The sequence below is a fragment of the Ursus maritimus genome, unplaced genomic scaffold (genome assembly GCF_017311325.1).
Source record: "Ursus maritimus isolate PB19 unplaced genomic scaffold, ASM1731132v1 scaffold_8, whole genome shotgun sequence".
NCBI lineage: Eukaryota > Metazoa > Chordata > Mammalia > Carnivora > Ursidae > Ursus > Ursus maritimus.
Genome location: NW_024426996.1, coordinates 63786403 through 63800796, shown reverse-complemented (window position 1 = coordinate 63800796; position 14394 = coordinate 63786403).

Genomic DNA, 14394 nt, shown 5'->3' with positions numbered 1-14394 from the left:
ACCATGTCGAGGAAGCAAATGTTCCTTCCAGCCCTTTAGGACATGATTTCCATGTAGGAGAAGTCAAAGCTGCAAGGAGACTGTGTGTCTGCCGCCCAGCAAAGGTCAGCCTCTGGCGGCCAGGAGGCATCCTGTGGCTGCCTGGGCAGGTGCCCCCTTGGAGTCAGGGAGAAACCTCCACAGCTGCTCTTGCTCAGAAGCTCATTGAGGCTATTTTGGGCTGGATGGGGTCCATGGTGATAATTGCCTGACCGGGGCAGCTTACTCAGTATTACTTTTTAGCATTCTGTTTTCCTTGTCATTTAGCTCTGTACCATACAATTACTCAAATAAGGAAAAAAAAAAGGGGGAAAAAGATGACTACATCTTATTTTTAGTACTCAAATCAATGGTGGCAACGTCCTCTGCATCTCAATAGGAATTTTGCATATCAAAATTCCCCAAAATAAAGCATAGTAAACATATTAAAATCCATAATGACATTTTTCTGTGCTGTTTCAAAATATGTCTGTTTGTTTTGCAATACCAAAATGGCTCAGCCCAAATTAAAGACTAATTCATTGACAGATGGGCAAAAATAATGTATAAATGCAATGAGCATCCTCAGAACTGTATGTCTCACCTTACTGTTCTCTAGGTCAAAGAACATTTAAAAATAGCAACTGAGTTTGGGTTTTTTTCTTTTTTAATTTCTATACAGTCTCCTAAAAAATGCAAAGCCCATCTCAAATATTACCATGGTCATAGTATTCTATGGTGGTACGGACTCTCAGAGATTTTGCTGTCTTTGCCCTACAGGTGAACATTCTTTGGGACATGAACTTCTGCCTCATTTGAAAATCAGAGATAGGGAAAGGATTAGAAAGGGGCTCACTAATAAATGCCACAGACCTAGGAGTTAGAGAGATTCTCACTTCGACACTAATAATGGTTACCATTCAACGAACTATGCAGACACAAATGCTGGGAACTTTACATGCCACAACATTATGTAACTTTCCCAATGACTCCAGAAGTTGATATTACCCTAGTTTTACCTATGAGAACAGTGAGGCTCCAGGATACATAACTCGTAAGAGAAGGATATAAGAAGTGCCTTCAAAAAGTGATCTTAATTTTTTTTTTAAAGATTTTATTTATTTATTTGACAGAGAGAGCACAAGCAGGGGGAGCAGCAGGCAGAGGGAGAGAGAGAAGCAGGCTCCCCACTGAGCAGGTAGCCCATGTGGCACTCAATCCCAGAACCCTGGGATCACTATCCAAGCCAAAAGCAGATGCTTAACCGACAGAGGCACCCAGGCACCCCCAAAAAGTGATCTTTAAAAAATTGCATGTTGGGGCGTCTCGGTGGCTCAGATGATTAAGCATGGGACTCTTGGTTTCAGCTCAGGTCATGATCTCATGGGTCATGGGATCAAGCCCCAGCTTGGATTCTGTGCTCAGCTGGGAGTCTGCTTGAAGACTCTCCCTCTGCCCTTCATCCCGCTCACGCATGCACTGTCTCTGTCTCTCTCTCTCTCAAGTAAACAAATAAATCTTTAAAAAATTGTATGTTACCTCTTAACAAGGGGGAAAAAAATCCACTCATTAATTTAAGGTATCTCTTCTCATCTTCCCTCCCTTGGAAGTGGCCAGAATCTGCATATAATAAACAGATGGATTAGGGAAAAAAAATTTTAATCCTCTGGCATCCCTAAAATCTTTCCTAGAACTCCACATTCTCAAGCCTCCCCTTATTGGTCTAAATTTCTAAAATATAATCAGTGATTTACCAAAACCTAGAAACACTGGGTGAGTCTCTCTTCAGTAATTAATTTACCAAATGTGTATTAAGTGCCTTCTTTTGTCATGCACTCCTCTGTTTACCTACAGGGCTAAAAGAATATCATCCTTGACTTGAGGAATTCAAGGAACATATAATAAATAGTGGCAGCATGCAGCAATTCCATCTTATAACAGAGAACTATGGAAGGTACTACATAGAACATTCTACAGAAAGTGCCAAAACTTCCATTAGTTTCATGGAAACTTCCAGAAGGACGGGATACTTCATTTAAGTCTTAAAAGGTGAGTCGAACTTTCTCAGGTGACCTCAACAGGCAATTGTCAAAGGGTGGAGGACAGGTTGGAAAACATATTCTAGATTTCCATTTGAGAAAGTGCTATGGTTCCCATTCTCATGCCAAAAACAAACACGCAAAGAAGAAACACTGACCTTCACTGATTCACTGACTCTACATGCTTCTGATAATATCAAATGAATAGTAATTGTATGGCCAGTAGTAGCAGCATTATGAAGCTAGATGACATCAACCAAATTAATCCACAAGATGTTTTTAATCTCATAAATTCAAGTGTGTGTGTGCACGCGCACATGTTGTTTTGCTTTTGTTTTTGTTTTGTAGTTAGTTCATGGAGTCACCTTATTTTTAGGGCTTTCTGACAATCTAGACTTTGGCCTCACAAAGAGTCAGCCTGTAAAATCCAATTCTAATTTGCCTGGCTCCTTGGTTGCTTGCTACGTAAAAGCTTCAGCATAAGATTTTCCCCGGCAGACCCTAGAACACAACTTAACTCAGTATGAAATAGACGAACTTTAAAGGCCCAGATGTAGTGTCCCCAAACCATTAGCTTCAGTGAGAATGTCTTAGAAAATTAATGTTTGTTAAAGAGAGACCTTGGCAAAACCAGAACTCTGAATCACGGAAAATGGATTTTTTTCAATGTCTTCCGTCTAAAATGAATTAACCAATCCACGTGGCATTGTAAGAAAGTAAAGATCCAACCCATAGATTAAAGTGTGATACCATCAGACTAGCTCAGAGAGACAACTGATATAAATAAAGAATTTCAGTATTACCTTCGAAAATGGAAATAATGACCCACCTTTAACCTCATCCCGAAGGGACTTAGAAACTCCACAGACAGGATATATATTCTATTTCACACATACGCATTTTAGAAAGGAGAATGGCTCTGGTGACGGATTTCCATGTCAGAGGGCACCTAGTGTTGCTTTTTGGAGCAGGAATTCTGATGCAAGACCGTTCTAGCTTTATGGGGGCCATGCGGTCCTAGGGCACGGTATCACTGCTAAGTGGGCTTCATAGGCATCGATCCTTTCAGGTATTATTTCCCTGGACACATGTTGGACATCATCACTACAAAAACCTCACTGCATGAACCCAAGCCACAGTGCTGGCCACCACTACAATTACATTATAAAGAATGACTATGATATCTTTCCTTTCCCTGTTTACCTATACTACTAAGAATGATTTTAATTGGATTTGGAGAGGGAAAAACCCACCATTGTTTCAGAGAATGGCAAGAGCTCTTTGTCCTCCCTAGTTTAAACTGGGAAAAGAATTTAGCTCTTAAAATCAACAATCTAAGAGTATTACGTGTATCAGTAGATACAGTCACCCCATTGCAGAGGACAATGCATTTCCAAAAAGCAAAAGAGAAACAAGGAGAAGAAGAAGAAGAAGAGGAGGAGAAGTTTGTGGAAGAGGAGGGAGAGGAGGAAGAGAAAGGGAGAGAAAGAGGAAGGCAAAGAAAGAGAAAAAGAAGAATCACAATTTCATGAATTTTTGACCTTAATGAAGTGATTTTCAAATTCCACCCCTTGCCATGCTGATCAAATGTATTCTAAAACAGCACCATCAACAACATAAGTCTCCTCGGAATAAATAAGGAACCAACGGGCAGTGAGAGGAATAAGTAATTGAATTCACTGAAGAACAGATGAAAATGTCCCTTTGGGAAAGGAATTGACATCAATATTTAGACTTTGATTGTATCTAAATGATTCCCAATTTCTTATCAATTTGACGTGGTCAGATTCAACAGAACCAGTGTTCTGCTGTTGATACTCTCAGAATTTTTCTGTTTTGCTCTGGTAAGCAATCTGAACACAGTCCATTAAGATCATCACAAATAGTATAGGGTTTAGGAGCAAAATCTCAATCTTTTGAAAGAGCCACATTGCTGCTATTTATTTAAAATTCGCTTCCACACTTATTGAATCTGTGCAGCTCTGTTTCCACTGTATCCCATTTAGTGCTCATACGCTCAGTATTAGTAAATTGGTCCCTTTGGGAATCTAAACTTAGGCGCATGTAACACTACATCTTGGAATTCATAATTCTTTCATAATCACCTCCCATTTGGCATCTGTGAACTCACAAAGGCAGGTTTCCTCAGTGAAGATCCGTTCAGAGTCCAATATTTACATAAACAATTTCTGTTTGGAGCGTAGGTTCCTTCATGCACCAATAACTGCTCCATCTACGTAGGTCTCTAAATTTCATGTTAAATAAATTTTAGCACTACAGGAATACTTCAAACAATCTTCACTATTTTTTCAGCAAGAAAAGTCATGTAGACAGTCTAAGGAGGTATTTTGTGAATTCTTAATGGAATAAACGTAAGTTCCATTTGAATTGTTGGTATTATACCAATTGCAGGGAACTTTTGAGGGTTTTTGTTGTTGTTTTTGGGGTTTGTTTTGTTTGTTTGTTTGTTCTTGCTTTTGGTTTTTGTTTTGTTTCCATCCCTAGACGGAAATATCCTTGGGAGCAGGAACTCTCTCTCTAGCCAGGACGTGGTCTAGCAAATATGCACCGAATTAACTTTTTAGTCAACTTCAGTTTATTCCATGTAAAATAAGAAAGTGACTATGACTTTTCTGTCGAACTAGGCCTTTGACTAGAGATTCTTCTTTTAACTGTCTACCCTCTTGAATGCTCAAATTCTCTGCTTATCAAATCATCAAAGATAAAACGAGTGATAAGCTACACGGCTATGGTGTGCCGAAGCCAGCACTCTGCAGCTAAAATAGGAATCACCTTTCAATAGAAAGTAATTTGTCGATATAAATTTAAATACCTTTAAAAAAAACACCTCTGCATTGGCCCGTATGTATATAGAGGAGGTTAACCTAAAGAAAAGAATTTGAGGGGTTCAAGGACATTTGTAAAGGACACTCATGTGGCATTGCTTTAGCAATTGCCACAAATGGGAAAACCTCCATGTCCATCAATAGGGGGCTGAGGAAATCAGCTGTGGAACATCTATGGAGTGTAAATATGCCATCGTGCCCCCTGAGCAGGGAAGTGGAACATAACTCCCCAGCTCTTAAGTGTGGGCTATACTCAGTGACTTGTTCCTAAAGAGCACAGCATGAGACGTGCGTAGGAAGTAACGGAACAGCAGAGAAATCTGACACACACCCCTTAGCCAGGCAATCGAGATTAACATCATAAGTCAGGGTGATGGCATGGATTCTTGACATGACACGTTGAGGACGGCCCTTCACCTCTGTGGGCTTCCTCCCCAAAGCCCATCACCACAGTCTAACCACGAGAAAGGCACCAGACAAATCCCAGCTGAGGCTCGTTCTATAAAATATCGGACGAGCAGTCTTCCAAACTGTCAAAGATCATCAAAAACACGGAGAGTCTGAGCCACTGTCACAGCCCAGAGAAGCCTAAGGAGACATGACGGACTAAATGGGATGTGGGATCCTGGATGGGATCCTGGAACAGAAAAAGGACATTAGGGAAAAACTAATGAAATCCGATTAAAGAACCAAGTTTAGTTAATAGTAATGTATCAATATTGGTTCATTAGTTGTGACAAGCATGCATAGTCATATCAGATACTAAATTAGGTGAAACTGGGTATAAAGTATGTGGGAATTCTCGAACTAGCTTTACAACTTTTCCATAAATCTAAAACTATTCTAAAATAAAAAAAGGCGATTTGAGAGAATGCAGTCATGAACAGCGATGGTAAATAAATATGGGCACTACTTCCAGATTAGGGTAGCTGTTGCCTTGTGCCCCTACGGTACCCCGAACTGCTCTGATCCTAGGGCACAGATCACATGATTTGATTTTTCGACTCTCTCCTCCCCACTTCAGGAGAGCAGAGACTAATTTTCTTCTGTGCAAAGTTCTCCTAACGCTAGGTATGACACATAGCAGGTACTTAATAAATTTCCTGCTAAAGAAATGGATGGATTACTGTGTTGTCAAATGAAAGAAAGAAAAAGTAGGTTACAAAACCCTGTGTATAGCGCGTTCTATCACATCTTAATGATCCGACCTTGGACAAGTCAGTTCACAGCTCTGAGCCTCAGTGTCTTAATCTTTGGGAAAAAGACGATCATTGCACATACCCTATAGGTTTGTTCCAAGGACTCGTGGGTTAATATGTTTAAAACACATTTTTCTCTCTCCTACCTCCTCTCTTTGTGTCTCCATCCCCCAGATGAAGTGATTAAAAAATATGTCTATGTTAGATGCTATAACCTAGAGTGAACAGTGCTTGCCATCTTAAGATGTGGTTTTTCAATAAATGTAAAGTTATTATTTGTCCCTGTTCATAATGAAACTATATTGCGCTTATTAATATTAATAAAAGATTGATAAGAACAGATGATCATACACGCACCTACACCAATGATACATAACAAGGGTGCAGAGGATGTTGTTCTGTCTTCCAAATAATTAATAATGTAGCTGAAGAGACAAGGGACAAAGAGCCAGGGAAACGTTGAAGGACCAGTCAGTAAAGCAATATATTAGATGCCTTAAAATGATCTCTGATGAGAGCCAAGTGAAGAAAAAGCCGTCATCAGGACGGGACTTGAGAGAAAAGAAAGGATGAGCCGATGAGAAGCCACTGGGGGACGGATGAGGCAGGCCGGGAAGGGTGGTCCCAGCAGGAGGGAGCATGGGAGCAAAAGCACAGGGTTAGCGAAGCTTAGGGCCTGGCAGAGCGATAGGCACAAAGCTTGCCATCTATATCTACATCACTCTGGGTCCTTTAACTGTCCCCAAGTCCCCACGGTTTTGTTTTTTTTTTAAACCTTCCTGATTAATGAAACTCTCGTCAAGCCTTCCTGATCGGCTCCCATTACATAGAAAGAGGAACAAAAGACCGAAAGAAGACTAACCTGATTTCTGAGTTTGTGTTTCCAACGCCAGTGACGCACATGTCATGAGGGTCAGCCTCATGTGACCTGCAGATGTGAGTCATAAGCGGCTGGCGAAGCAGAGCTGGCACAACCCAGCACAGCTGGAGGCGGTCACAGTGACAGGCCAGACCCTCCCTCCCCCCTGGGGCAAAACCCGACTCTCTCCATAGCCTGACTTGGCACGGGTATCTTGAGGAGGCCGTGCTCCCCGACAGAGAGCGGGTGAAGCCGGGAACGGATTCCACTTCATTCCCTGACAGCACATCGTGGGGGAGATATTCTCTCCCATTCCCCCAAAAAGGACTACCCATCTTGTCGACCAGGAGAATTTATGGACTTTTTAAAAATAGATTTTGCCAAACAATTGTGTGGGCAAATGCTGACTTGCAGTCTGGGAGATAGCTCCTCGTCGGCCCCGCAAGATTAAAGCAGGTGCTATTTTCATCGCGAGAGAGCCCGGAACGGAAGCACAAAGGAGAAATTCGCTTTTCGGCGCCATCAAGCGGAGCCCCTCGGCGGCCCAAGCGGGGCTGGCTCTCACGATTGCCGAAATACCGCCGCACGAGCGCACGGGTGTGGACCGTCTTCAGCTGGAAGAATGGCATGGAGCGGCTACAAGTCCAGCACAGGAGGATTTCCCATGGCCCAGCTCAAGCTCAAAATAAAAAAAAAATAAATAAATAAAATCTTTCCTGCACTAGTGTGCCAGGGGCTTGACAGTAGAATAATATTAGTAGGATGAGAACAGGTAGAGTGCAGCGCAGACAAATGGGACCGGAAGAGGACACGAATAAAGCCGCTCCAAAAGTAGAGGGGATTGGATCTTTTTTTGATCCTTTCTAGGTCTCCCCCCACCCCAGGGCAGATTCTGGCCTTCAAGGATCAAGGCTGAGAGTCGTTTTCAGGTGCATAGATTTCTTTCCTGGTGGGGAGGTTTAAAAAAAAATTAATATCTATGTATATATGTGTGTCTGTATTTTGCTCTCTTATTAGCTGCTACAAAGATAGCATTTTTGAATATTCATATGACACCTCTGGTGTAAATATCTCCTTACAACAATCAGACTGAACTCACAGAGCCCAATTGTGCCCTCGCTGCCTCTGGCAGGTTGGTGCGAAATTCGATTTGTACTAATCAGCCCCTGGCTGTTGAAGCATGTAATATACTTGATGTGACAATTCTCTGTCTTACAATATCTACTTTCCCCCCGGAGGTCCCCTAGTGCCAGTTAACTGGGGAGCATTCACCTCATTGAGAGAATTTGGTATAACAAAGGGTCAGGTTCACAACCCACGAATACCGAGGCCGATGATGACCTTCCGCGTACTGATACGAAAGATGGCCGCTAATATTACCGTGTCCTACTCTGTGCCAACCACTGTCCTAAATGCCTCACGTGGATTATCTCATTTTCCCTTCAAAATATACCGTAAAGTAGATATAATTACTATCGCTGTTTAGTCGTTGGGGAAACGAAGGCTTAAGGAGCTCGATCCATCTGTCCAGGGACGCACTACCGTGTGACAGTCCAACCCCAGAGCCTGCACTCCGGTCCCCTACTCAGATCCATTCCCTCCTCAGGAACATCTGCTCATGGCCCACTCCCCAGAGCTTGCTTCCAACCCCTTAGTGCACATGGGAAGCAAAAGCCACTGGGTCGAGACACGGCCCATCAGATTGCACAGACCTTACTCGCGGAGATCTATTTCCTCTCGGGTCCAACAGAGGAGCTGACACTCTCAGGCTCCAGGGTCTGTGGGTCGCACACTGGGCGTGCGGCGGCCTGTTAGAACAGCCTGGAAGAGGAGAGCTCTGTAATTGCCTGTGTGGGCTGCAGAGAGGGGGGCGCGAGGGAAATTACATGTGTTTCTCCCTCCCTGCCGTGCCGGGCTCCCTATCTTCCTCTCCATCTCCGAAACACAGCAGGAAACGGGGAGCCAAGTGGACCCAGGAGGGCCCAGTTTGTCCTCGGGTGTGACAAACCCTTGGGAAGAGCCTTCTGATTTTGCCACCCAGCTTAAGCTTCCATTTGGGAATGGCCACTGTATCTTCTCGTGCTTCCTGAATTCTTACCAGCCAAGAATGCGGCCACCCTCCTCTCTGAAAAACCTCTACTATTCTTTTACTCTTTAATTCATTCATCTATCGAACAAATGTTTGCTGAGTACTACTCCATGCCAGGCACCGTGTGGTCAGGATACATGATTAATAGAATGCTGCTGCTAACTTCAACGGGTTCAGCATTGAGTAGGCAACGCAAAACTGTGCTTCCTATCTTTAAAAATGTGTAGTAGTTTTCTTCGATATAGGACCGTTGTCCACACGGGGAAGGGACGAGGGGGAGGGAGGAGGCCGGAAGACAAGAAGACCTCCTATGTGACAATTCCCATCTTAGCCGCTTTACACACATCTCATTTAATCCCTTCTACAGTTCTGAGAAGCAAGTACAGTAATCCCCATTTTATGGCTACCTGAGGTTCAGAGAGGTTCAACAACACCTTCTCCAAGACAACGGAGGCTTCAAGAGCTCTGTCTGGCAGGGCCAGCGGGGCTGAAATCCAGCTGGAATAGGGGGCTCCATGTGGCTTGTACTGAAGTCACATCTACAGAGCGACCCCATTGCCCTGATTTACAGCCATTACACATTCCACTATGTCCAGCATGGTCCCTTTTTGTGCCTAGGGTCCCTGAAAAATTATTATAAATTCCTCTTTTCACTTTCAAGTCTTCTACTTTGGTAATAATTTAAATGATCATCCCATTTTTACTTCAACTTTACTCTTATATGAGTTGGCTTGGAGAAGACCAGTAGACATTGTTGGAGCTAAGGATTCTGTTTCCCAAGCCAGCCCTGGGGAGCGGCCAGGCCCCAAACACTGGCGACGTTCCCCAAGTGAATGCACCCCAAATCCAGAGCCCTTTCCTCCAGCATACTCCCTCCCTAAGAGAGTGACAGCTGGACATGAACTTACAACCTGACTCGCGGATGACATTACTCTCCACTGGCCTAAACTAGTTCTTAGTCCATAGATAGCTGAATGGCACGGCACTGGTTCAGTGAAGATCATTTCTGAATTAACTGCCCATTGTTAGGAAATCCGAATAAAGTTCCATTAACAGACCACTCCGAAACTCAAGGAGCCCTCATACAGATAGGGACCAGGTACAGCTTCACTTACCCCAGAAAAAGTCAACGCCATTTCTAATTTGTCAACCACATTTGGAAGGAGGTGCATAAAAGAAACAAAGGAAAAATATCATGACACTTGCAAGCATTGACTCTCTCTGTGCTGGGCTGTTCCATCACGGAAGTCCCAAAGCACCAAACAAAGCACTAAATTACGTACAGGTAGTGGCTGGATATAGGCTGCCAGCCGGCTTTCAGCAACATCCCCCATATGGCTAGGAACACTTGTGCCAGTTAATTAGCACTGGCGTTAATCGAGAGAAGGAACATTGACCAGGACATCGAGGTTATCCTTAGACTATTTAAATGTGTCATGTGATCACTTGTTCCATCTGTTATCAACATACTTCACACTTAATCCAGTAAATAAACTCCCTACCATTTTAAGCAAATGGATTCCATTTTGCCGGACCTCCCTAGACTTTGCAAACCTTGAGACGTTTTTGTTTGTTTGTTTGTTTGTTTTTCCCCTAGAATCTATATTGTAAAGTATCACAGTGTCCTGATGTGAATTCAAGGACAAGAGCCACCCTTTCCCTCCATCCATGACACCCCGGGGAAGTATCCACAAGAGGTGGGGAATTAAAAACAATCACATGCCGTCACTCACTCAAATGCCTATTTTTCACTTTGCAGCTACCCTACAAATCTGCCTTGTTTTCTTTCCATGCTCACAATTCTGCTGAAAGCACATAGAAAATAAAGCCCATTATTCAAATGAATTTCACCGTGCTCTAAAAATGTGACTGAGTTTAGACAGAAACCCATTTTAAAAGTGCTCTCCTCTGAAATGGATGATGCCAGGCAAGGTATAAAACACTCGGGTACTTAGAAAAGTAGATAGCAAATAGTCCAACCCCAAAACACTTTATTGGCAAATTGACTCATCATAGGCACAGGCCCAAAGTAGATTTCCAATCCACTTCCTGGAAAGGTATATATTCCATACATCTTTAAGAATACGGACATAAATCTTCCCTGAGAAACTTATCTTCAAAAGAGTCTGTGTTCTTGCCCTAAGAAAAGTTATACATTCAATACATCATCAATCTCTACTATGTCTTTAGCTACGTCTCCTATAGACTCCCTTCTCCCTTCTATAGACTCCGTCCGAGCCAATTTTTAGTAGATTGATGAAAACGTACTTGATTTGCCCAATGCACAAGACAGCCTTTAAGGAGAGACCAAAGCCTGATCAACGCTATATAACATAGTGAGTAGTGGTTAGATGAAAGTAAAAATAATCTCTAATCGTGATGGAGCCTTCTCTCCGTGCTGAAAGACATCCTGGAATAATGGATAGAAAGTGCTGGACCTGACTCTGGAGGACTAGGGTTCAAATCCCGTTTCCTCCAGCATGGTGACCTTGGGAAAATTCCTTGACTTCTCCCGGCTAAACCATGACAATCGGATCCCTATTCTCTCCACATGACAGAGTCGGGGGTGAGGATCTGGGGTGATAGCAGACATTGTCATTGCCATCCTATTCGCTGTGGACTTGGCATGGTAGTGATAATTAGGGTTAGTTCCCTGCTCTACTACTTCACATAAAAGATATTACCTAATCTGCAATTTAGTCTTCACAAGAAGCCCAACTTACTCCTTCAGGTAGCTTCATGTGATGAAGCAGACACTTACTGGTCTAATTTTACCCCAAGCACAGGGAAAATCCAAAAGTCATCTCAGGAGCCAATTAATCAGAGAGAGATAATTAAATTTTACACATTGGACTAAGGTTTAACTAGGACACTAGAGCTACCTTGAGGATTACATAGTGTTTCCTGCTTTGGGGGAAATGAAAATTTTATAATTATACAATTGTTCAGTTCAACAAATACTTATTGATGACCTGCTTCATGCCAGATCCTGCACACTCTGGATACGAAGAGAAATTAGACCCTGTCCCTGAGTCTGAAAGCCCAGTGGTCCAGGAAGCAGAGTCAAACACCCAATGTCGATGCACTGTGTGATACATGAATGATGATTCAAGGGGACCCAGAGATTGGAGGATGATTCCCTGGAAGGGATGCCAGGTCTGAGTCAAGATGAATAGGAGTTAGGTGAGTGACCAGAAGCAGGAACGGTATGCCTGGCAAAGGGAAGAGCACACACAAAACCTTTACAGGGAACTACACGTGGGCCCTTTTTACTAGAAAACAAACATAAAAGAGCAAGGTCTGGAACATGAAGCCAGGCAGTATGATAAACAGATAACCTAAGAATAGGAGAAATGGTGCCTTGCATTATCAAAGGATTCTTGACTTTTCCGTCGATATATCTCACAGTTTTTCTTCAAATAAAGATCAAAATATACAAGCAAACTGCAGTCCAGTTTGTAAAACTCAGGCTTACAATAGATTCTGAAGAACGCAGCCATTACCCAAATAAGGAACAGCGGGATAGTGTAACGATGGGGACGACGGTCAAAGGGAGGTTGAAAAGCTGACTCCCTTTGACTGAAATTCACACATGCACACACACACACACACACACACACACACACACACACACTTTCTCAGAGTTGAGAAAGGGAAACGTGGAGCTTAACCATTCTGCTCCAATCTCCTCAAGTGATTACGTTGAGTCATTCGCAGTCTCTCACTCTAGAACCCATTCATGAAAAGTAAATTCGTCCCCCTCTGCCCTACCGGAAAAGCCATTACCTTCATCCCCAAGACAAGGCTTCAGGAGTCTAACACACGTATCCATCATCAGTGATATGTGTAAATATTTGAATAGTTATTAATGAAAGCTCAGGCTGAAAGATAGTTGTTCATCTGGAAAGTGTCTGTAGGTTGAATAATTTTGTTTATAACTCATGGTCATTTCCTTCCATGTCCCCATCGTGGGTCACCACGTGGGACACTCTGGCCCACAGTTGCCTCAGTGTTCTGTTACTTGTTCTGACAGCGGCTGTCAGACAGACCAAGGCCTGCAGTACAATTTTAATGCTCTCTTTTATTTTATTCTTCTCAGAACCTACCATTAGAAACCTCCCCCCCATAATTCATGGGTTCACAGAGGTCTCTAAAAGGGTCCAAAACGTGAAATTCGACATTTACATCATCTGAATTAGAAAATAGGTCACAAAGGTGATTTTGCTACACCTCCATGAAGTAGCCCCTTCATTCAAGTTCCTTCATTTAAACAATCAGTATAGATTCTGTGTTGCTCAGAAATCCTTGCGCAGAAGTCTATTGTAACATACTTCGTGCAGCTGCGACAGACAACCTTGTGTTTTCTTCCGCTATCGCCTACCTACCTGGGAGACATTAAAGTTTGCTATAACTTAGTCCAACTTTTGAGTCCTCTCTCTTTCCAAAAGCAGAAGTGAAATAATAAAACTAGACAGGACTAGAAGGAAATACTTTACTCTCTAATGAGCTTTTCCAAGCAGGTTACAAGCTAAATGTATTGGGTCTGTGCTCATTGAATGCATAAAAGAAATATTAGGGTATCTTTCCAAAGACATGTTCGGTCAACTTCGATTTTCAGAAGCTATAATTGCCATGCATTATCTAGCATTTCTGAATCACCCCCCTGCTGCTCCTTTTGAGTAAACCACTTAGTAGCCATCCAGAACAAAGTATTATTTTGTTACAGAAGAAATGTATTATGGAACCATGTTGGTTCAGCTCTCACCACACAGAGTACAGGATTCTGCAGGTATCTGGAGCAGATGTTTGAATGATCAGCCCCTTGCTTTTACTGTAACATCCAGGGTATGCATTAGAGATTATGCAGTCATTAGATTATAGAGTAAGATACTCAGCAAAGTGGCCAGAGCCTGATTTTCCTGAGAATTTAAAGCTCATTCAGGTTATGCCTGCAATAGCGTATTGTATGACCTGTTGTTTCTTTCCAATTTTCAGAACCATGTCATTACTAATGTCCACAAATACTCAGTAACAAAAGAAATGGTGACCATTTTATAATTGATTCAAGTCGTCAAACAACTTCACCTTCCAAAGTCAGAAACTTGAAGAGCTCAATGCCAAGAAGAAAATACAAGGCTACATTGTCACACCTGGAAATGCACAATGGTATTCCAGGCACCTCATATGATAAAAGTGCTTCAAATTAGAACAGTACATTCATTGTAACAAAGATTTTGTATAAGACTATGCTGTCCAGTAAGAAAGATTCAGTGAAAGTTCCTTTGGAATATGGCTTTATTTTTTTCTCCATGTCATCACTTAACTACCTAACCCCCAACAGTCA